Source organism: Stenella coeruleoalba (assembly GCF_951394435.1).
Source record: "Stenella coeruleoalba genome assembly, chromosome: 11".
Classification (NCBI taxonomy): domain Eukaryota; kingdom Metazoa; phylum Chordata; class Mammalia; order Artiodactyla; family Delphinidae; genus Stenella; species Stenella coeruleoalba.
Window position 1 is genome coordinate 6,341,667 of NC_137157.1, and position 22,710 is coordinate 6,364,376.

Genomic DNA, 22,710 nt, shown 5'->3' on the forward strand with positions numbered 1-22,710 from the left:
GGGGAAAGTGACCCCAGCCGCCCTCTCCTCGGTTAAGCAGGCTCTCCCCCTTTGATTGACAAAGGTAGTCGCCAATGACGCCCACGAGAGGTCCCTTTGGCGCGCTAGGGGGCGTGCCGCCTCGTCGCTCCTCTGGCCCAATCAGGGACGCTGAAGGGGCTGTGGGGCGGGGCAGGCTCCCAGCAGCCAATGGCGCGAGCACAGCGGGCGCGGCGGGGGCGGGGCGCTCGGGGCTGGCGGCAGAAGCGGCCGCGGCGGGGCAGGGCAGGGCTGGACAGTGCGGCCAGAGCGAGGGCGGGAGCCGGGCCGGGGCCGGAGCCGGGGCTGAAGACGCGGTCGCGGTCAGAGAAGGGTGCGCGGCGTGTCGGGAGGCGAACAGCGGCCAAGGTGAGGGGCACGCCGCGACGGTTGGGGCGCCGCGGACGGACGCGGGGCGCTGGTCGGCGGCCGGGCCCGCGCCCTGTCAGGCCGCCACGCTGGGGCCGCGCTCCGCGCCCGAGGGCAGCCTCTGGGGCCGCGCCGCCGGCGGGCGAACTTCCTGTCGCTGTGGGAGGGGGTGTGTTCTGGGGCCACCGCGGGCGCCGAGGGGCGTCCGGGGGCCGAGGGGGGCGCCAGAGAGGACGTCGAGGGGCCTCCGGAGGGCGGGTGGGCTGGGCTTGAGGAAAGCTGGGGGCCGAGGGGTGCGGGGTTGGTGCGGGGGCGCCACAGGGGAGAGGACGAGTTCTCGGGTTGAGGGCTTGCTGGAGAGAGAAGTTGGGGAGCGGGGCCCGCGGAGGCAAGAGCGCTGCCGCAGAAGGGGGGACGGACGACTTTAGGAGAGACTTGGGGAGGGGATGCGGGGAAGCCGAGGGGTGCAGGGGTTCCCTGGGGGAAGCGCGGGCGTCTCGGGGAGCCGCGCCGGAGGAGAGGGGGCCCGGTTGGCGCCGGTTAGAGGGCAGGGCTGGGCCCGAGGGTGGCCTGGAGGGGAGGGGGCGGCCAGAGCAGGCGGGACACATATGCGGACGCGCGTATTTGGGGCGCTTTGATGACCGTCCTCCATTTCCTTCCTTCCCACCCTCCCTGTCCCTCTTCTGGCTCTGTGGGGCGGGGGGATGGCAAGCCGTTCTTTGTGAGCGGGTCCTAGGACTGGGGGAACGGGCAGGAGAGGCTGGGGGTGTTTGCCCGGTTGCCCCTCGTAGTTTTCCCAGACTGTCATTTCTAGAAACGTGAGTTTCCAGCCTGCTGGGGCATCCGGAGAGGCCTAGGATTGGAGAGGTAGTGATTTCTGCTGCTGCTCAGTTTCAGTGGCTTGTTGGGTTTCAGCTCCACCTGGGAAGGCTGGTTTTCTTTTCAGAGGAGTTGGTCAGGGGAGCGAGTTGTGCTGTCGCCGGGAGTCCCACACAGCTGCAGCCTTTGAGGATGCTGCTCTCGGGTTGGGTGCCTGAGGGAAGGCGGCCTTCAGGTGGGGTCTGTGCACCATTCCTGGGTCTTGTCTTCTCTCCTTTACCCCAACTGTCCTGTGTTCCTGTGGTTAAGGAGGGTTGGCTGCTCAGAGACTCCAGGGCTACTCATTACACTGTTTACCAAACACACCCTGGCTGTCCTGATGAAAATCAGGAGACCAGCTCAGAGAATTTAAACCTGGGCTACGGGCGGTGAGCTCACACCAATTCCTTCCCTTCTCTGCAGTTCCTTCCTCTTCAGTTATCCCAATATGCTGAAGTTCTGTTTTAACCCAGGGCAAGGGAGCCAACCAGGTGGGCTCAGTTGAATGCCAGCCCTCCCCTTCTTGCACGAAAGTTCTTATTACACTTGATTCACAAGCCTGCCTGCAGCCTCCCCATAGAGGCATTGAATGGGAGCCAGTGCAACTGGGGTTTCTCTTGATTCACATGGGAAACAATAATCTGTGTGCACTTAAACTTAATTCTAGAGTTTCACAGTCTCCTTGGTGAGGTTATGTTAGTTGAGATATGAGACCACTACATCAAAAACTTTCCTGTGGTGTGTTTTTCTTTTGACAATTGTCTTGCAGCTTTAAAGAAACTGGCCATTAGGCTGATGATATTTATTACTTGGGAAAGTAACGTAACACAGAGGAATAGATGAGTGATTAGGTCTGCACTCTTAATTCACTTTTTTGGGGAAGAATAAAAATTCATTTGAATGGAAATATCATTCTTAGCTCATGCTGTTGGGGAACTGAAACTTTATTACTTTTAGTCTCAAATGTATAAGATATAGGTCATAATATTTAAATGATCTAACAGCAGGCATATATAGAAAGCTGTATCTGTTTTTTTTAAAATAAATACTCCATGTCCTTTTTTATAAAGCGTGTTGATTTTTAAAAATTCATTCATTCATTCATTCATTTGTGTCGGATCTTAGTTGGGCGCATGGGCTCAGTTGCCCCGCGGCATGTGGGATCTTAGTTCCCCAACCAGGGATCGAACCCAGGCCCCCTGCATTGGAAGGTGGAGTCTTAACCAATGGACCACCAGGGAAGTCCCAATATCTAGGTTTTGAACATGGCTTGTTGCTGGGAGATAAAGTTGTCTTTCCCAGTCTTGGATGCCCAGTCCAGATCTCTGATGGCCAGGCAATTTCTGGGGTGGGAGATGAGGGGCATTTGTCCTTACATTTTTTCATTTCTTATTATTCACTTGAATAATTATTATTCACTTAAATAATAATAATTATTCACTTAAATAATAATCTGTGCAGACCAAGTTAAGGGCCTGGTGCTCAGGTTTCCTTCTTCTGACCAGGTCACAGTTGATTCCAGGATGTTATGGAATATCAAAAAGGTGGCATAGATTCCTTAATAATAGTAATGGCACCTTGTGTTTAGAGATCATGATAGCTTTTACCAAGTGCTCTCTGGCTACCCTTACCTGGACCTCCCATCTAACTCGGGCCTGCCTTATCTGCCATCAGATTGTACTGGTGACTTTGTGGAGGCCACCCTGTAGATTATTTGGGTAATGACCACATTCACATGAGCGATAGTGCTGGCTCAGTTTTTTTCCAATTAAGATTGTTTGGAAGTGCAGCGGCATACCTGAAGGCAGCGCAGCAGTGCGTTAGTTACGAAGTCAGTCAGTGTGCATTCCACAGGTAGAGACCTTACTTTATGGCCCTGGCATTGATCCTTCGCATACCTGAAAGCATGTCAGTGCCTGAAACCTGGTTCCTGATGGGCCCAGTAGTGGTCCCTGGGATGGCTGTGTAGGAGTGCCTTGAGACTGGTGGTATTCAGACGATTATGCTATGCTGACTGAAGGCAGTGTTAAAAGAAGAATTCTCAGAGTATTCTGCACAATGCAACATTCTTGGCGTATGTGTGGTTCCAATGGTAGCTATTCGAGGGGCAGTGGCCATCTAAGAGCACAAGCTTTGGTATTTTAATTAAAAACACAAAATGACAAAAACTCCTTACTTATGTTATATATTAGCTTGTAGTCATTCCCATGATTGTATGTTTATCTGTTTGCTTAATAAAACAGCATCATGTAGTCTAGTTTTCTTGTTTCCTAGAATAAAATCTTTATTTTCAATATTAAAACATCATCTGAGTGTTTCCTGACATTAGGCACTGAAAGAACAGCATATGAGAATATAGAATGAATAAAATGCTATCTCAACAATCAAAGGCCTCAGCGATCAAAGGCCTCAGAAGCATTAAGAAAAAAAAAAAGGATGGAAATTTTGCTATAACTTTAGAAACCACGTGTGTGGTGGTTTTTGTTTTTTTTTTTAATTTATTTTTGGCCGCGTTGGGTCTTCGTTGCGCGCAGCTTTCTCTAGTTGAGGCGAGTGGGGGCTACACTTCGTTGTGGTGCGCGGGCTTCTCACTGCGGTGGCTTCTCTTTGTTGCGGAGCACAGGCTCTAAGGCGCAGGCTCGGTAGTTGTGGCACAGGGGCTTAGTTGCTCCGCGGCATGTGGGATCTTCCTGGACCAGGGCTCGAACCCGTGTCCCCTACATTGGCAGGTGGATTCTTAACCACTGTGCCACCAGAGAAGCCCCATTTTTAAAAAAATTATTTATTTAGCTATGTGAGCTTTATGTGACTTTTTTCCTCCCTGGAATGTGCGATAGTAGAGGGGGAGGAGCATAGATGGAGACTAGGAACGCTGGGCTCTGTCCAGCCTTTTCCTGACTAACCCTGAGGCCTAGGACAATCACATATCTTATGGTCTCAGTTTTCATGTTTGTAAAAGGAGAGCCTTGGAGGTTCTTAACCTTTTGAGAATCTGATAACAACTATGGACTTCTTCCCAGAAAGCACACTTGTGGACAGCATCAGAGGCCTGGACCCCAGATTAGGAATTCCTGGATCATCCCATCTCTAAGCTCCCTCTCACCTCTGATATTCTGTAATCCTATTTTCCTGGTCTTCTTTGAGCTAATAATAATGATGACTTGTATTTATGGAAGACACGTTCCAAAGCATTTTCACCTCTCATTTTTTGTCCCCAGAATATTTCTGAACAGTGTGGGTGGTGATGGATATTCCTTCTTCTGATGGAGAAAGGGGTACCAGACCTGTCCACCACTTTAGTAGAGTTACACAGCCAGCGGCCTGTGCTGGGACCAGAGTCAGGGCTCCTGGTTGCCAGCTTGGGGTTTTTCCATTAGGTTTTGCTTCCTTGGTGGTTGGTTATGTTTGGCAGTGTAGATATCCCAGAATGTGTCACTTGTAGAGGAAATACTGGTGCATCTGCTGAAAGGACTGTTTTTTTGGTCTGAATTTGGATCACTAAACACCTTTCTGCCTGACTGTCAAAAGGTTACTTATTTTGTTTTTGTTATTTTTTTGTGCCATACTTTTCATAGGGAAACATTTGTGGAACTTGAGCGTTTTGAGCAGAGTTGTTTCATGTTTATTGATTAAAGAGTACATTGAGATGATTACTTTTCAGTTGAGTGGTACTTGAGAAACTTGTGAAATAAATGTTAAGTGAAAATTCCAAACATTTGACTTGTTCTGTCGAATATGTCCTCACAGATGAGACTTTTCCTGCAGCCTGAGAGGCCCCTCCCTGGGCCCAGAGCTGCTGGGTGGGTTTGAGAGTTGGGTGTGGATTGTGCCAATGACCATGACTATCCAACAGTGACTTCTTGTGGCCTTCTGGCCAGATTCTGAATATTTTAGGGACTGTTTTTTTTCAGTTTATTAACAGAATACAGTGTATCAGCTGTATAAAGGGCTTGTGTAAGCAAAAAAATACTAAACTTTAAAGCCTCACAGATGTTAAATGGTTTATTACTGATGAAAAGAATCATCATAATAAAGATGTTCTGAATAATCAGATATGGAGGTAATAGGATGGTATACAGTAGGTACCACTCAAATGTGGTATGTGTGTGTGTCCTCCAGTCTTCCTATTATGTTATGTCTGATACCTGTAAGGAGACTGGCCGACATCATTCACTCTCCAGGCATGGAAAAGGGTATTTGCTCATTTCACAGTGCATTTCTTTAGAGTACTGGAGAGGATGAGGCAGACATGCACAGCCTCACTGACATCGAACATAAAGCGTGATGTCATGTGTCAGCTTCCCTAGGTGAGTTGCTCGCCAGAGAGGCATTGGTGAGGAGATGAGGCTGTTAGAGGCCAAGGCCCACGATGAAGTGTAGACTCCAGGCTGCTGCCACCGTGCAGGGATGGCATCCAGTTAACTACACAACCTGCCTTGAGGTCTGCTAGTATTCACGGGCCCTTCTCTGACCAGGAAACTTGCATCTGTTGGCTCTTTTTTTCCAGAGGCCTGTCTGTGATTTATATATTGATAGAGCGGCAGAGTTGTCAGTAATGAGCTGGGGAACTCCATTAGGCTGCTATGTCGAAGTGCCTGCTTTTTATTTAAAGTTCACTCCTGGGCTGAGTGTTTGGAAGGAGTGTACGCCGATGATGGGAGCTGGGCAAGGTGGGTCGAAGGGAGCCTTCCTGGCCACTGTGTGTGCAGTGCCCCTGACACTTGTCTCTCCTCACAGTTCTGGGATCCCGAGATTCAGGTGACTGTCAGGAGGTGAGCTTAGAAGCGATCCCATCTTTGTGACAGTAGCAGATGGGAGTGTGTACAAAGTAAGGGCAGACAGAGGAGGGTGGATCTGACCGCCCTCAGGACACTGCACAGAAGCTGGCCTTCAGGGAGGTGACTTCGGAGTGGTTTTGCCACTCTCCAGGCGCTCTCCAGGTGGCAGTGACTGGAAGGAGAGGCCCAGGCAGAGGCACGGCATTGTAAAGAACTTGACGGTGTGAAGGGGCTGCTGAGGGTGGAGGAGGGGAAGGCTGGGTGGGCAGACTTCAGGTTGTGTGACCTGCCTTGCAGGCCAAGCTCGGGTTTGGACCTCCTCCTGGAAGATGGAGTTCAATAGGGAGCTGTTTTGGGGTAGTAGACACAGGTTGAAGCTCTGCACAGAAGAGAGAGCGTCGGGTGAGAAGTCAGAAATGCAGATGGGGGAGGGGTGATTCAAGTGGCTTATTTTAACAAAAGTCACTTATGTCCCTGGAGGCTCAAGGATTAGTGTGGAAGTTCTTAGGAAGCAGTGCTAAACTCTGATGAGAGGGGCTTCCACAGTAGGACTGGCGTCAGTCTTAACTCAGTTCCTTTGCCTGAATTTATGTTTTTAGTTGGTAATACAGCAGCTGCCTGGGTTCTGCCTCTCTTTTCATATGGCTTATGCTCACAAATCCATGCAGTTAGTGTGTAACTTCCACCGCCAGTTCCTGCAGAAAAAAGGTAGTATTTGCAGTAAGGTATAGGAAGTAACATGGTTTCAGAGCCACACAGCCCTGGGTTTGAGTGCCAGCGCTACTACTAGGTAACCATGGTCTTCCTTGGCCAAATATTTCAACATCTCCAAAACCAGGATATTGACAGCCCCCTCCTCATACAACTTGGGGAGGGCAGTGTGAGGGAGCGGACCATAGACCCCGAGAGCTCAGCACCTGTCCCTGATTCATGGTGCCAGCGCAGTAACTTCGGTATCGCTCAAAGTGCAGGGTCTACTTGAGTGAATTTGCTAATTAAGAGAAATATACGTTTAAAGGGCTCAAACTGATGTTATATTATCCAATTCTATTGAAAATCCTTCTAAGATGTGTTATTCTTTTCTCAGCCTAAGTGTATTCAGTATACTCGGACCTCTCCTTGGTGACTCAGGGTCACAGGGATGCTGTTGAGGTTGTCGACATGGATGAGGCTTCTGACCCTGCATGGAACACACTCCCATCCCGCCCCTCACAGGGCCTGTCTTGTCTCTTCTTTCCACCTCCAGGCTTCTCTCTGATTCTGTCCCCTTTGTTGGGGTGAAGGCTTGAGGGCGATCTTTTCCTTCCTGGATTTTGAGGGCAGCCCTGCCACACAGAGGCCTTGCTCCCATCTGGGTTGGTGATTTTGTGCTTGAGTTGAATGTTACCTAGGTTATAGAAAGCCTGACCCTTGGTGTTGTGACTAGCCTTAGTGACTCAGAATTGGAAGGAACCATGTGTGATGGTGACAGTAGCTCATACTTAAGTAATGAAAAATTTAAAGGCTTGAAAAAGCAAATTGTAAAGCAATAGGTATACTCATCACAAGTGTAAAATATTAAAACAATATACAGCAACTATAGTTAAGGTTGTAGAAGTACGGAAAGTTTCTCCTTGATTTCCAAACTGTTCCATTGGCCTTTTACTTTTAGAATTAATATTTAAGTAATAACTTGACTCTGTAATTTAAAAAATATATATATGAATGGCTTGATTGTGTAGGCATTTTCAGTTTACCAGGAATTTTCCCATAGTCCTGATTTTGTTTTCAGAACAGCCTTGTTGGTTTGCTCCCCTCTTCATTTTTCAGAGGAGGATAAGAGGGAGGACTGGAGGGTCATTGGTTTTGACTGAGGCTGGCCAGCCAGGACCCCAGGTGGGCCTCAGCCCAAGTCTGTAGCTCTTAGAGATCCTAGTTATGGGGATCTCTGCTGGGGCCTGCAGGGTGGTCTTTCACATATAGAATAAGCTGTGGCTAGTGCTTTGAAGTTTCCTATTGAATAAATGAAATTTTATTATTGTAAAGTGATACCCATAGTTTGTGAACATTTTCATATTTTTAAGTACCATTGTATCCAGTTATGTTGTCGCCAACTGAGCACGCCACGTCTGTGAGTTGTGGTCTTCAGAAGAACCACAGAGCAGGCTCTGCACCCCATGTGGACCTCCAGGCCTGCTGTTGGTGGGTTTTGTAGCTGACTGATTGCTGGAGGATGGAGCGGGCCTACCTGGGTGCTGTTTAGCTTGGACATGACAATGTTTTAATTAAGGAAGCAGTTGTGCCCTCTGCACCAGTGAAGGTAGCCATCAGCTGAGGAGCGAGGGCAGCCAGTGAGGGGGGTAGATCGGGGGCAGGGCATCACCGTCTGGGACAGGCCTCTGGGGCTTTCTGAGGGACCGTACAAGAAGCTTTATGCTCCTGCTCATTTAATTCTTGCAACAAGATAAAGTTCACTTTACACATGAGTAAACCAAAGCTCTGAGAGATGAAGTGACCTTCACAGCGTCACCGGCAGAGCTGACCCTCAGCCTGGCTCTGAAGCCACACTTACCTGCTGTCTTGAATAAGTGTATTCTGAGTCACTTGCCCTCAAATATGAAAAAAATCTTTAAGTTAATCTTCCTTCCCCACTTCTCAGAAACATAGAAAAGAGGCAAGTTATGTGGTCTTTTGTTTAAGACAGGATCTATGCCTACAACTAACTTGATTAAGATAATCCAAAAGTTTGCAATAATTTATGCAGTGGGGAGATAAGGGCAGAAAGGGAGAGGCTTCTAAACAGTCCAGAGCTCCTGGCTTCGGTGGGAATGCTGTTGCCTCGCCTTGGTGTCATATGAGATTGAAAAAGCACTTACTTAGGGGAGGGACTTTCTTGGTGGCGCAGTGGTTAAGAATCCGCCTGGGGACACGGGTTTGAGCCCTTCCGGGGTCCAGGAAGATCCCACATGCCACAGAGCAACTAAGCCCGTGCGCCACAACTACTGAGCCTGTGCTCCAGAGCCCGCAAGCCACAACTACTGAAGCCCGCGCACCTAGAGCCCGTGCTCCACAAGAGAAGCCACCGCAGTGAAGAGTAGCCCCCCGCTCTCCGCAACTAGAGAAAGCCTGCGCAACTAGAGAACTAGAGAAAGCCTTTTGTGTCAAAAGGCTTTTTTTTTGTTTTGTGTTTTTGCTTTCTAGTCTTTTAAAAATTGAAGGTACAACATAGAAAATAGATTTTTTTTAATAAAAAACTTTGTATTTTACTTTGCATATGCATAGGGGTTTTTATGTATCTTAGAAGCAGTAGCTGCCACCTACTGACTACTTTGTTCCATGCTTCAGAAGAAGCAAGAGGCATTGCCTCTGTCTTCACAGCAACACTCAAGACTCTGAGGTTACCAGTTTGAACATGAGGGCCCTGCAGGTAGTGAGATCATGTGCTTAGTCCAAGGTCATTAGTGTTGTAAACAGGGGAGACAATTTGAAGCCTATACTGGCTACATGTGGTTGTCCCCTTCTCGTCAATCTACACTGTCACAATTGTATTCATCAGATTCCCTTAAATATTTTATCAAATATCATGTTTTTATCATTGTCCTTAAAAAGATTTTTAATGGTTATGTAATCCTGTTAATGTTTCTTTACGTACTTTTTTTTTTTTTTGCGGTATGCGGGCCTCTCACTGTTGTGGCCTCTCCCGTTGCGGAGCACAGGCTCCGGACACGCAGGCTTAGCGGCCACGGCTCATGGGCCCAGCCGCTTCGCGGCATGTGGGATCTTCCTGGACCGGGGCACAAACCCGTGTACCCTGCATCGGAAGGCGGACTCTCAACCACTGCGCCACCAGGGAAGCCCTAATTCTGTTAATGTAATGAGGTTAAAACATTCCCCTAATGATGGACATTTTAGGTTATTTCCACTTTTTTTTTTTTTTTTTTGCTATTCTAGATGAATTTGCAGTTTACAATTTCATTTTTCTTTTCTCATTTGTGTAATTAGTTCCTGGGTACAAATTCCCAGAAATAGAAATCTTGGATTAAAGGGTATGAACATCTTAGAGTGTTTTGAAAGCCTACTCCGTTGCTTCTGGGTTTATCTTTCTGATATTTATGGATGAAAAAAATTGAGGGAGTTTTTTTTTTTCTCTTTAAAATGCTTTGGCCTTTAGAACTTCCAAGTATCTGTGAGATAAACTTTTGTGAGGTTTTCTTAAATGAGTCACATTTCCTCCTAAGTTTCTGGATATCATTTTACTTGAATTAGATGTTTTTACTTTCATAAACAAGAAACAGTCTTTGAAAAAGTCCTTACTACTTTCTTTATTGATCACCTGAGCCAATGTTCTGCATTCCCTAGGTTGTAAATGTTTGTGGTTGCATTCCTTCATCAATTCAGCTGTCATGATACTCTGAACCACAGTCTCTCTGAACTTGTTCTTCTTTTCTTTTCCTCACTTGAAATACGCATAGTGGGAAAGACCATGCAAGGTTGTTTCTGCTGGTATCGTCACACATCAGGACAGCCTGGGGGATCTCGAGATCCTTTGGATTTTGCCTGTGTAGCTTCTAGATGCTGCTCTCACGGACATTCCTACCATTGCTAGAGGCAAACATCTCAGAGAAGTACTGGGAGGTTTGTTTGTTTGGCCGCAGTGCGCAGCATGTGGAACTTCCCCGACCAGGGATCGAACACGTGCCCTCAGTACTGGAAGCACGGATTCTTAACCACTGGACCACCAGGGAAGTCCGAGAAGTATTGGGAGGTTTATAGTGTTGGTGCTTACACTTTTTTTTCCTTTTCTTTTCTTTTTTTGTCTTGTTTGTTTTTCTGTTCTGAAGTCACTGTGTCCTTTACCATGTCCCTTCACCATGGGCTGGCTTACTTTTTCACTTTCCACTGTTCCTTAGGTATTCACCTGAAGATTAAGTGGAGTCCTAGTTTCCTGGTGGTTCATTTTCAGGGTTTGCAAAGGAAAAGGTGCTTAGCAGGGACAAGGAGGGCCCCAGGTGGGGAGCAGTGGCCAGCCCTCAACTCTCACCCTCGGGTTCTCTCTCTTGGATTCCTGCTGTGCCTCCATCACACTCCTCCACCCGCAGAAGGCTGCTTCCTCTTTAGTTCTCTGGCCTCATCCTGGGCAAAAACTCCTCTTTTCTTGGTTCCTCTTATCCTAGCTAAGAAAGTCTGACGTTCACAACACAACAAAACAGAAAACATTAGTATGTACTCAGGTAGAAATAAGAGGAACTAATCACAAACAACACAGACGCATAACAAGAGTTTTGTTTCTCAGGCGCAAGTAGGTTTCTGATGCCAGCACTGTAGGGCTAATCTGACTGCATTGGCTCAGCTAGGTGCTGCCTAGCTTCCTGCTTCCCCTCCCCACCTGTTTATTTAGTCAATAAACCCAAATTTTAGAGTAATATTTTGCTCTGTGCTTGGTAATCTGTGTTTTTATCAGAAGTATGGAAATTGTACTTTGCCCTGGTTTCCACAGATGCCTAAACATGTCTGAGTTGGCTGTTGCCTGGGTAAGTGGCTGAGCTGTTGGTTGTGTGTGTGGTGAAGGCTCTGGTAGAGGCTGGGTGGAAGTCCCAAGACATCCTTATGGCTTCTCAGCCAAGCTGGATGGTAACTACCAAGCCCCAGAGGCACACGTTTTTGGCTTCCCCTTTGTCCTTTCCACGTTTCCTGTTTTATTTCCTGAGAAATCTCTGCCCAGTTGCCCCAGCTTGGCAGGGTGTGGCATGTAATGGAATGGGGCTACTTTATTTCAGGACATGGACCTTTGGACCATGAAGCATGATTCCTTAGCAGCCCTTAACCCCAGCTTTATTCTGGGTTGGACAGGTGCACGGTGTTCCATCAAGTTTCTTCTGCTTCTTAGAACTGGGGCCGGTGACTGGAGTCCAGAGGTAGGCCTTACCTGAGAGTCCCACAAAAAAAGGGCCTTGAAGTGGGGCCTGAGGTGGTAGTCCTGGCCATGCGGAAGTCATGGAAAAAAAATAATTTGATTGGATAATTGGAGTGCTGCAGTATGCTTCCTTTTATGAAAACCGAGTGAAGTGATTGGTATAGTACAAGACTTTTTTTATCTTTTGGATTTCTTTCTTTCCTTCTTGCTTTTGCAGGTGTGGGTCTGAAGTTGCTTGATTGGGGGTGGGCTGGGCTGGGCTGTCTCATTGTCTCCCTTTATTTTTAAAAATTTATTTATTTATTTTTGGCTGTGTTGGGTCTTCATTGCTGTGCGCGGGCTTTCTCTAGTTGCAGTGAGCGGGGCTGCTCTTCGTTGTGGTGTGCGGGCTTCTCACAGCGGTGGCTTCTCTTGTGGAGCATGAGCTCTAGGCGCGCGTGCTCAGTAGTTGTGGCTTGTGGGCTCTAGAGCGCAGGCTCAGTAGTTGGGGCGCACGGTCTTGCTCCGCGGCATGTGGGATCTTCCTGGACCGGGGCACGAACCCGTGTCCCCTGCATTGGCAGGTGGACTCTCAACCACTGCGCCACCAGGGAAGCCCCTCATTGTCTCCCTTTAAAGTTCAGACAGGTCACCTTCCTTGAAGTTTTTTTTTTTGCTCCAGAATTGCTATTTTGGACTTGTGCTTTTTGTCTATAACTTCCAGTAGGAACTTCCAGGTTCATGAAATTTAGAAATAGTTGAAAATAACATGCTCTCTTAACTAACAAGTAAAGAGGCAGGGAGAAAAAAAACCCCAAACCTTTAAATCCCTGCCTTACAGAAACTTAATGTTAGTAGTGTGATTGGAAGAGGTGGAGGCCCACTCTTGAGAAGCGAACTCTGTCAGCAACCTACGCCCCACTGCACCCCACCCCGAACTCCTGGGGGGGTGGGTAAGAAGAGGGAACTTTCCCTCCCTGGGGTAGGGGTAGAAGATTTTCAGTATCTACAGGGGCTGCAAAGGCTCCTGCTGTTGATGGGGGGCTGGCTTTTGGTCCCAGGTTGCTCTCCCCTGTAGGAGGGCCTTCTTGGAGCAGTGGGACAAGCCCTGCTGAGTTCTGGTTATGGGCCAGCCTGGTGTTCTGTGCTGCAGGTGTTACGTGGCAAGTTTATCACATCACGAGCTCTGCAGGCAGATTGCCTGGGCTTGAATCCCAGTTCTGCAATTTATGGTGGGTCCCTGGGAAAGTTACTGATCTCTCTGTGCCTCAGTTACCTCACCTCTAAAATGGGGATAATGATAGGATTGGTGTGAGGACTGGATGAATGAGTATGTGTCCTGTACTTGGTTGGGGGAGTGCTGCACTTTAAGAGCCCCATTTAGTGTAGCCATTGTGTGCCTCTGAGCCTCCCAACTGTCCTGCCACGTGGCTCTTTGATTGTCACTTTACAGTTGAGAAAACAGGCTCACAGAAGCTTAATAACTCCTTAGACCCAGATCTGCCTCAAGGTTCTCTCTTCAGTGCACTGGTGGTTCCCCACAGGTACCCTGGTTCTCCAGGACGCTAGGGGATGATTACAAAGGGATGGCTCACTCACAACTATACCCACCAGGCATACTTTGTAGGTGGATTTTTTTTTTTTTACTGTCTCTGTACACAAGCAAAGACACACAGACACACAAAACATTTATATGTTACTGTATAAAAATGATGGCTGTGCTTACAATGAATAAAATACCAACTCATTTTAAAGCTTGAATTTATCGTAGCCATTTGTCATCTTGATTTCCTCAATCATTGAATGCGAAAAGTACTATCATCTAGGGATCTAAGGACCTTGTTAATATTAAAAAAGGGTCCTTTTGGGGGGAGAATTCAGTAGATGTTTATTGTTGCCCTTTTCTTGCCCTGTACATTTTTTTCAAAAAAAAATTTTTTTTAATAAATTTATTTATTTTTGGCTGCATTGGGTCTTCGTTGCTGCGCACAGGCTTTCTCTAGTTGCGGGGAGCCGGGGCTACTCTTCGCTGTGGTGCGCGGGCTCTAGGTGCGCGGGCTTCAGTAGCCGTGGCACACGGGCTCTAGAGCGCAAGCTCAGTAGTTGTTTGCCCTGTACTTTAGTATATGTCTTTCTGTATGTCTGGCATCTGCATGCCTCCTCAAGGATCAGGGCATATTGTGGAGATGGAGTCTCCATTGTGGCTGGGCCGAACTGTGAACTGGAAGCAAGGTTGGGAGCTCAGAATCCATACCAGGTTCAAACAGGAGGAATATCTGAAGTCTCCATGGGAGCAAAGAAGGTACTTACACCTGAGGTGTCTTGAATTCTGCTGGATCCCTCGATTCTCTGAGGCATTGATTCTGGTTCACCCTCACTAGTGTCTCCTAGGGTGCCTTCCTGGGGCAGACTGATACATATATATTTTTAATTTTTATTTTTTTTTAATATTTTATTCTATTTTATTTTATTTTTGGCTGCATCAGGTCTTAGTTGCAGCATGTGGGATCTTTCATTGCAGCACATGTGATCTTTCGTTGCAGCACGCAGGCTTCTCTCTAGTTGTGGCTCGCTTGCTCAGTAATTACTGTGTGCGGGCTTAGTTGCCTCACGTCATGTGGGATCTTAGTTCCTTGACCAGGGATTGAACCCGCGTCCTCTGCATTGGAAGGCAGATTCTTAACCACTGGACCACCAAGGAAGTCCCTATATTTTTTAATTCAACAAATTCCTGCTCCTCTTTAACGTAAGGCTCTAGTTGCAAAGTACATTCCCAAATCCAAACCACAAACTTAAAGGCTGGGGCCTGCCCCTGGCTAAGCTGACAATTGCATGGTGGCAAGCCCCTGAGAGGCCTTCTCTTTTCTAGGAAAGCTCTCCTCTTTGTTAGATTTTGCTCTGCAATGTTACTTCCTTACTCACCTAACCTTGGTCATCGGTGTTCTGATATATGTGCTTGAAACTCAGCACTGTGCTTCTTGACCTTTATTTGGGTCTCAGATCTCCTTCAGAATTTCATGAAAACAGATTCCATCCGCTCCCCGCCCCCACCCGGCAAAATGGACACAAACATTTTTGCATTCACTTCTGACAGGTTCCTAAATCCCCATTCATTTATTGAACAAATATTTGAATTTCTGTCATGTGCCAGACACAGTTCTAGGCACTGGGGTTACAGCAGGAACACAGTAGACCAAGACCATACATTCTAGTCGGGGGAGACAGAATATGGTTAGACAACTCGTGTCCCTTATGGAGGGAAGGTCAGCTTCGGTGGGCTGGAGCATCCAGGCCTCATCCTGCCTGCTTGGGACTAGGCTCTTTGCCAACCTCCCAGTTCACTTCCAACTTTCACCTTCCTGAACTGGCTTTTGACGTCACCATCATTATCACATAGATTTTTAACGATTTAATATTTATTGAGGCGTATTTTGTGCCAGGTGCGCTACTTTTCCATGCATGATTACACTTATTCTTATGACAACTTTGTTTTGCAGGTGGAAAGCTGGCCTTAGAGAGTTTAAGTGACAGGCCTCATAGCTAGGAAGTGTGGTGCTTTTGATCAGTCTGCAGCTTATGATTGTGGAATTCAGCAAGCCAGGCCTGAGGACATCATCAGAAATGGCAACAAAAATTAAGTGTGACCATTTTGTCCTGGACATGTCCATTCTCTGACTGGTTCCTTTAGCGGTCAGAAATTTTTCACCTGTCACATCAAATTGCCTTGCTCAAGGCTGGAAACATGAGTGGAACATGCTTTCAGGCCTCTACATGGTAGACGTTACAGACACTTGAAGTTACCAAATATATATTTACTGTTAGCAAGATTGCATAATTCCATCCTCAGTCCCAAATAACTGCCTTATGAGTGACATTTGAAATGCACATTATTTAGTACTTGGCTAAGGAGATTTATATGCACACTGTTCTTTCCACACCAGACAGTTACTTTCTTGTTTTAATTTTTAAGGCACTACCCAATGAACAGAATAACTTCCTGAAAAGTTGCTTTAAAAAACTTTGTATTCTCTGCAGAGGGTGGAATGAAACAGTATTAGTGATCTTGACTCAGCCCCTGACATAACAGAGTCATTATTCTGACTGGAGGTTTGCAAGCTGCCATCCCCCTGGCATTAACAGCTGTTAGTTCTTTAAATATTTACGTTTAATAACTTTATATCTCTGCTTCCTTCTAAGGCTTGCTGCAACTTCACGTCAAACACAAAACTGCACCTTTGAAGTTATTTTGGAATGTGACTAAATGCCAGGGTGAAGTTTCTCTATAGCCATCTCACATCATGGAGGAACAGTTGGACTGTGGGTCTGGCTCAGTGCTCATTAAATGTTGCAACGTCCAGCTGTCCTTCCTGGGCAGCTGGGTCTGGAGAAGCCCCAAGGATTGGAGGGGGAAGTTGTCCCTTTGTTATGTGACCAAGGTGCGATTGTTGGAAGTTGAGTCCTGAGAGAGTCCGGGAGGCATTCTAAATGGAGTTTCCAGTCTAAAAGGTGAGGCAGGGTTGGAGGAGTCTAGGTTTGAAGCCCAGCCTGTAGGATTTTTGAGCAGGGTGGGTTGGAGAAGGCATCTGTTGTGGCTTCTTTCCCTGGCCTCCCCTTCTAGACCATAATTCCCTGTCCCAGTAACCCCTTACCCAATTGCAAGACCTGTTTGGGCCTCTTCCCTGGCTGTGTCCCACTGGACCGGGTGGACCATGCCATCGTGTACATATGCTTCAGGTTGAGAGGTGGTCAAATGGTGGTTGTGTGCAGGGCGTGTGTGTGTAGATGGGGCTTGGGTGTGCAGGTTAGGGTGTTCCCACAAGTGCACTGGGGGTCCTTGTGGAGCAGGGCACTCACTGCTCTGGATTCATTGTGTATCTGGCTTCTGGAAATAACAAAGTCCATACTTATTTATTGAGTGTGCTTGTCCCATGCCATCTCTGCTGCTTATGGTACCCTGCGGAGCTTGGAGGTGTCCCTCCCTGTCTGATAGCTGGGGCTTGGGGAGGTGGGTTCAACATCAGGCCTCCCCTGCTCAGCTGTTCTTGGCATTAAATCAGGCACACCAGAGGAGGACCGGTTGCATTGTGCCATTTTACCCGAAGTCTCCTTCTAGGACTTGAGGTCTTTTGGATCTTGTTAGCATTCTGGCACAGTATCAGAAGGATTCTAGTTTATATATCATGGTCTTTTTTAGAGCTCATATTTTATTTCCATTTTATCCATGGACTTAAGCCTGGAAGATTCCCAGTGAACAGCTTTAACATTGTCATATATGACTTTTCTTTGCCGCAAAGCACAGATACTCTGGCTCAGGGGTAAACAGCTCTTCTAGAAACAAGTCAGTTCACTTCAGCAGCAGCAAAGCAGCGCTCCAGGAACCTTTCAGGGCACATTCTTCTTGTGACTTCTTGTCCTCCAGGAGGGGCGGGACACAGTGTCTCGGGTCACTGCCCTAGCTGCAGTGTCCCACAGTACACGTGACCATCCCAGTGGCGTTGGAGCTGGAGTGCCGTCCCTCCAGAAGTAGCTCCAGGATGGAGATGGAGACAAGCATGGGGACTGCCTGAGGACTGTGGAGTCCTCAGCATGTCCCCGGCCCAGAGGGTCACAAGAGCTGGTCTGAAACCTTGTTCTCACAGTGTAGTTTTTATATGTTAAGATTAGCAACTGCCTTTTCTTGGGCAGGATTCTTTTAGTATAAGATGGTGACCTTTTATCTTTCAGTTTTTTGTTTCTTTTTTTTGGCTGTGTTATGTCTTCGTTGCTGAGCACGGGCTTTCTCTAGTTGTGTCGAGAGGGGGCTACTCTTCGTTGTGGTGCGCGGGCTTCTCATTGTGGTGGCTTCTCTTGCTGCGGAGCATGGACTTTAGGTGCGCGGGCTTCAGTAGTTGTAGCTCGTGGGCTCTAGAGCTCAGGCTCAGTAGTTGTGGCGCACGGGCTTAGTTGCTCTGCGGCATGTGGGATCTTCCCAGACCAGGGCTCGAACCCGTGTCCCCTGCATTGGCAGGCAGATTCTTAACCACTGTGCCACCAGGGAAGTCCTGTATCTTTTAGTTTTAAAATGTCTTTTCTTTTGGTGTTGTTGATATGAGCTGGTAGTTTTGTTTTGTTTTGTTTTTTTTAATTTATTTATTAATTTTGGCTTTGTTGGGTCTTCATTTCTGTGCGAGGGATTTCTCTAGTTGTGGCAAGCAGGGGCCACTCTTCATTGCTGTGCGCGGGCCTCTCACTATCGCGGCTTCTCTTGTTGCGGAGCACAGGCTCCAGACGCGCAGGATCAGTAGTTGTGGCTCACGGGCCTCGTTGCTCCGCAGCATGTGGGATCCTCCCAGACCAGGGCTTGAACCCGTGTCCCCTGCACTAGTAGGCAGATTCTCAACCACTGCGCCACCAGGGAAGCCTGAGCTGGTAGTTTTTTAAAGAGTATCCTTACTTAACAAAATAAAAAGTTAGCAGCCTTATGTAATTCTCCAAAATTCTAAACAGTTTTATTGACTATAACTGACAGTAAGTTGCACATATTTAAAGTATACAATTTGATAACGTTTGACATATGAACACACCTGTTAAGCCATCACCACACTCAAGATAATGAACATATCTATCACCGCCCCCCCCCCCCCAGTTTCCCTGAGCCACTTTATAGCTTCTCCCACCGGCCCCTCACTACACCCAGGCAACTGTTGGTCTGCCTTCTGTCACTGTAGATTAGTTTGCATTTTCTAGAATTTTATATAAATAGAATCATACAGTGTACACTTGTTTTTTTAGTCTGACTTCTTTCACTCAGCAAAATTATTTTGGGATTCATCCATGTTGTAGCATATATCAATGTTTCATTCTTTTTAATCCAGTGTATGGATATGCCACAGTTTGTTATTCCATTCACCTATTGATGGACATTTGGGCTGTTTGTAGTTTAGGGTTATTACTAATAAAGCTGTTATGAACATTTGTGTACCAGTCTTTGTACAGACTATGTTTTCATAGCTCTTGGGTAGATACTAGAGTCATATGACTTGTTGATATGGTGGTTGTTGGTTTAACTTTTTAAGACACTGCCAAATTATTCTCTATTTCTAAAGTGCTGAACCATGTTACATTTCTCACGAGCAGTGAGTGAGAATTCCAGTTCCTCCATGTCTTTGCCAATACTTGGTATGGTCATCTTTTTAATTTTTGCCGTTTTAGTAGATCTGTAGTGGTGTCTCATTGTGGTTTTAATTTGCATGTCCCTAATGACCAGTGATGTTGAGCATCTTTTCAAGTGCTTGTTTGCTGTCTGTATATCTTCCTTTGTGAACTATCTATTCAAATCGTTTGCCCATTTAAAAAATTGGGTTGTTTATTTTATTAATTAGCTTTGAGATTTCTTCATATATTCTGGATATAAGTCCTTATATATGATTTGCAAATATTTTCTCCCCGTCTGTAGCTTGTCTTCATTCTCTTGACGGTGTGTTTTGAAGAGCAGAAGTTTAAAAAATTTGATGAAGTCAGTTTGTTCTTCTATGGTTTGTGCATTTTTGGTTGGTGTCATAACTAAAATCTTTGCCTAACCAAGGTGACAAATGTTTCCTTGTAGAGATTTTATAGTTTTACATTTAGGTCTGTGATCCATTTTGAGTTATTTTTTGTGTATGGTGTAAGGTATGGATTGAAATTTAGTTTTTGCCTGTGGATGTCCCAATTGTTTCAGTACTGTTTGTTGAAAAGTCCTCCACATTTGAAGCGGGGGGTAGTTTTTAGTTGGTGAAATCCAAAGGTCTGGGAATTGTGGTTCTAGGCACCCTGATTTCTCACCTTTTATGACAGTTTCACATTAGCCTGGCTTTCTCTTTATTTCATGCATGTCTTGAGCCCCTTGATGGAAGAGGTGCTACCACTGGGCAGCATGTGAGTAAGGGACTGGGTGATGCCTGCTGGGATCCCAGGGGGTCTCTTCCTCTGCTCTGGACCTTCCAGATGCCTGGGCACAGAGCCTTTAAGGTCTTTCTGGTGGGTGGGTTCCGGGCAGTGTCTCATTTCCAGAGGTGACTGTGAAGGCCTGCCAGGTACAGAGAGGTGCAGGGACAATAAGCCTTCTGTGCCTGGATGGGTGGGGGTGTGCCCAGGCTGGGGACGTGGCTGCAGTTGAGGAAGGTGGGAGGGGCCGTTCTCTTCTGTGTGGGCTGGCAGCAGTGTGACCTGTCATCAGACTGAGAGAATGTGGCTCCACTCTGGGCTCCTGGTCCGCCTCAGCCCAGCTTTATGACTGTGTGTACAGGGAATGGGTGTTCATTTTTCTTTTCTCTTCAGTCACAAAGGGGTCTGAGAGGCCTCCACCTTTGTACCACTAGCCAGCAGCTTCACAGGGGGCAGTAAAACGTTTGTCCGCTTTTTACCCGTGTGCAGTTCTCTTGGCTCTTATACTGCTGGTATTACTAGTACTAGCACTACTGGTACCATCACCAGCATCTAACAGCAATGGAGCTTTTCCTCTGCTCTAAGCCCTTTACCTGTGTTACCCATTTAGTCCTCACAGCTACCCTATAGGGTGGCTACAGGCCATTTTACAGATGAGGAAACTGAGACACAGAGAAGGCCAGGTGTGAGAAGTCTTTGGGCCATGCTTTCCATCATTCAATGTTGGAGGAGGGATTTTTTTTTTTTTTTTTTGCAGTACGCGGGCCTCTCACTGTTGTGGCCTCTCCCGTTGCGGAGCAGAGGCTCCGGACGCGCAGGCTCAGCCGCCATGGCTCACGGGCCCAGCTGCTCCGCAGCATGTGGGATCTTCCCGGACCGGGGCACGAACCCGTGTCCCCTGCATCGGCAGGTGGATTCTCAATCACTGCGCCACCAAGGAAGCCCAGGAGGGATTTTATTTAACATTTGTCATTAACTCTTAGGAAACAAAATGGAAATAGTGGTTTATGGGCCTCCCTCTTCTAAGTCTTCATTTCCTTATCAGCAGTGGGGAGCAGTTGAACTGTTTAACCAGATTAACATTCTTCTTCTATTTTTTTTTTTTTAACATTTACTTATTTGTTTATTTACTTGGCTGCATCGGGTCTTAGTTGCGGCATGTGGGATCTTTGTTGTGGCACCTGGGCTTCTCTCTAGTTGTGGTGCACGGGCTCCAGAGTGTGTGGGCTCAGTAGTTGCAGAATGCAGGCTCTCTGGTTGTGATGCGTGGGCTCTAGAGCATGCAGGCTTAGTTGCCCCATGACATGTGGGATCTTAGTTCCCTGACCAGGGGTCGAACCTGCGTCCCCTGCATTGGAAGGCAGATTCTCAACCACTGGACCACCAGGGAAGTCCCCAGATTAAAATTCTTTAGTGGCTCCCTGTTGCCATCACAGTAAAATCCAAACTTGTGATCTGGCCATTTCTTACCCCTTCAACCTCATCTCTTGCCACACTGAACTTTGTTTTTCCCTTCTCACATGTGCTTTCCACAGACCCTGTTACATCTGCTGTAAATGCCCTTTCTAACCATCTTTCCCTGCTGAACTCCTACTCATCCTTCAAAATTCAGCTCTAGTTTCACCCCCTTCTCCTTGACCTAAGGTATCCTGCCCCTGGGGCTACAGAGTGCAAGGTCCACACCTGTCCCAGTGCTCCTCATGTATGGTATGATTGACTGACTACCTGCTGGTCTTCTTCCACTGGGCTAGGTGAGGGGGAGGGAAGGGACTGCCTTTTATCTTGGAATTCACAGTTCTTACCTTTGTACTGGCATGTAATAGAAGGCAGACATTTGTGGGATGAACAAATGTGACGTGAATAATATGAGGACCCTTAGTTCTCAGACCTGTTGGTTTGTAATATCATCTATGACTGCAGGCGCCCAGGGCAGCCTTCATGGGGAAAGTGATGTTGATGCATTTAAAAAGGATTATTATTGGGACTTCCCTGGTGGCGCAGTGGTTAAGAATCCACTTGCCAATGCAGGGGACATGTGTTTGATCGATCCCTGGTTCAGGAAGATCCCACATGCCGCTGAGCAACTAAGCCCTTGCTCCACAACTACTGAGCCCATGTGCCGCAACTACTGAAGCCCGCGCGCCTAGAGCCTGTTCTCTGCAACAAGAGAAGCCACTGCAATGAGAAGCCCATGCACCGCAACAAAGAGTAGCCCCCGCTCGCTGCAACTAGAGAAAGCCCTCGTGCAGCAATGAAGACCCAATGCAGCTAAAATTGATTAATTAATTAAAAAAAAAAACATTATTCAGTGATTCCCTTAAATCCTGAGTGAGACTTACATAGATCTTTTTATTTTCCCTCTATGAGAATGAGTTTTCTATTGTGTTAAAAAAATACTATTTCTTTGACCATCTTTTAGATCATAAATTTAAATTTCTACATTTTCCCCCCAGATGCCTGTGATGCCATTGTAATTTTTATGGTAAGCTCAATAAATAATTTTAGAAAATGTTTCTTTGGAATGTTGGGGCCAGCATGGATTGCTTAGAATGGATCAAGTTTCGTTTGGTGTCTCTTTTTTTTTTTTTTTTTTTAAATTTATTATTTATTTATTTTTGGTTGCGTTGGGTCTTCATTGCTGCACACGGGTTTTCTCCAGTTGTGGTGAGTGGGGACTACTTTTCATTGCGGTGGGCGGGCTTCTCATTGCAGTGGCTTCTCTTGTTGCGGAGCTCTAGGCACGCGGGCTTCAGTAGTTGTGGCTCGCGGCTTAGTAGTTGTGGCTCACTGGCTTAGTTGCTCTGCGGCATGTGGGTTCTTCCTGGACAAGGGCTCAAACCCATGTCCCCTGCATTGACAGGCAGATTCTTACCCACTGCGCCACCAGGGAAGTCCCCGTGTCTCTTTTTT

The 22,710-nt window shown here is 47.0% G+C and overlaps 1 protein-coding gene across 2 annotated transcripts in view; it reads left to right on the plus strand.

Moving 5' to 3' along the window:
- The first annotated feature begins 264 nt into the window (after nucleotides 1-264).
- PACSIN2 (protein kinase C and casein kinase substrate in neurons 2) overlaps nucleotides 265-22,710 on the plus strand; it is a 137,975-nt gene continuing 115,529 nt past the window's right edge. For both annotated transcript variants that reach the window (XM_079937924.1, XM_079937926.1), the window contains exon 1: nucleotides 265-387. The gene's annotated coding sequence lies outside the window, so the exon portion shown is untranslated. The remainder of the gene's footprint in view (nucleotides 388-22,710) is intronic.